Here is a 1936-nt window from a genome sequence, read left to right on the forward strand (position 1 = left end):
GAGAGGGGAGAGAGAGAGAGAGAGAGAGAGAGAGAGAGAGAGAGAGAGAGAGAGAGAGAGATGGACCCTAGAGACTCCAAAATCAATGCCGCCCTGCTGGTCTGTCTGTCTCTCTGTCAGTTGCCCCCTCTCTCAGCCACTGGGTGCTGTGTGCACAGCCTCACAAACACACAGCACAGCCACTGGATATACTGTGCATGAGAGAGAAAGACATGAAAAGAGAAATGGAGAGAGAATAAAGAAGTTACTGGTGTGTGTGTGTCTGCATACCAGTTTGTCTCTCCCTAGACTTATGAAGCAAGCCATTTTGGCCTAGAACCACCCACTTAGACTTACATATACATATATATACATATATATATATATACTACATTTATTTTATTTATTTTAATCCCAGTACGCCTTCAACAATTGATTTATGAATTACAATTCCTTGATTACAATCCTCTTCCAGTCATTCCAAATTTAAACTTCAAAATCTAATTCAACTTCCTGCGGCACATGAACAATTTAATTTGAATTGAATGCCAGTTCTTACATGCTAAATGTCTAACATTCTAAATAGGCATCAGATTTTCTTTGGATGGGCTGCGGACTGAAACTATTCTTTATTTAACTACAGTTTGCTTTATTTTCATTAGGGCTGAACGATTAATTGCATTTGCGATATCGCGATATGAAAAATTTAGATTTTTCAATCGCAGAGGCTGCGATTACACAGTCACGTGACAGGTGAGAGTAAAGAGGGGTGTTCGACTTGAAGATCAGATCGGTGTATGACATCAAAGTACGGTGAGCGAGAGAAAGCATAAGGAGACGTTTGCTCTCTTATAGCTCTCGCAGTACTTTGATGACACACATCCATCGGTATAAGCAGCGCTGCTTCAAGTCGAGCGCCGGCCATCAGCAGAAAAAGAAAAGAAATAAGTAAACAGCCAAAGGACGTAACTTAGAATGGGAGATGGATCGGTTTGTGAAAGCGAAGAGAAAAGCCATAGATGAAGTTACACAGACCCAGGCAGGGAGAAGGGTATAACTGCAGCCTGGAGATCTCCAAATGGGGGCGGGAACTCCAAAACGGGGTGGGAGCTCCAAAATAGGGTGTGGCTTCCTCCCATTGACAGACAGGCACATGACACGCATGTGCAATTTTTTCCCCCAATCCACTTCAGTGCAAACTCCGCCCCACAGCTGATTCTAAAGATGTTATTGGTTGTACTAGGGTTGCCAACCGTTCCGTATAATACGGAATCGTCCCGTATCAAAGAAGCGTTCCATATAGCTTTCATTTTCCGTGCAGCAGTTTGTCCCGTATTTAAGGCATATGCCATATGACCACCTAGATCATACGAATAACAAACTCTAAACTGAGAATTAATCATTCTTTTTTGACAAGTGTTTGATTCATGAACTGGGAGGCTTTAAGACCAAGCGGAATCCTCTGCCGGCTGGTCGCTCCCGCTTCACAGCGAACGGGATTTGCGCTAATGGAGTTCGTTTTTTTTTCGACTTCAGCAAATCAGTTTGGGCGAATGCAAACAACGTGATTCCAACATCCAGCCACGCAAGAAAATGTGCATTTTACCTGAGGGAAGACCAATATTGATCAATAAGGAAAGTTGTCTTTCTTTAATATATACCTAGATAAAACAATTTACATTTAATGGATGTAGGTTGAGAAATAGTATAAGGTTATTGCACATATTTGTATTGCACAATGGGAGAACATTTAACTGTTCATGAGGTAGATTGCCTATAGCCTATATACTGCCGTTCAAAAGTTTGGGATCAGTAATACTTTTAATGTTTTTTTTTTTTTAAGAAGTTTCTTATGCTCATCAAGCCTGCATTTATTTCATGTGACACTGAGGACTGGAGTAATGATGCTGATAATTCAGTGCTGCGTCACAGAAATAAATTATATTTTAAAGTATAA

The 1936-nt window shown here is 40.9% G+C and overlaps 1 protein-coding gene across 1 annotated transcript in view; it reads right to left on the minus strand.

The window, feature by feature from the left end:
• Nucleotides 1–1936, minus strand: part of LOC107595687 (netrin receptor UNC5D-like) — a 220115-nt gene that overhangs the window by 20347 nt on the left and 197832 nt on the right. The gene's annotated exons all lie outside the window — the stretch shown is intronic.

The sequence above is a fragment of the Sinocyclocheilus grahami genome, unplaced genomic scaffold (genome assembly GCF_001515645.1).
Source record: "Sinocyclocheilus grahami isolate Dianchi unplaced genomic scaffold, SAMN03320097.WGS_v1.1 scaffold207.1, whole genome shotgun sequence".
Lineage (NCBI taxonomy): Eukaryota > Metazoa > Chordata > Actinopteri > Cypriniformes > Cyprinidae > Sinocyclocheilus > Sinocyclocheilus grahami.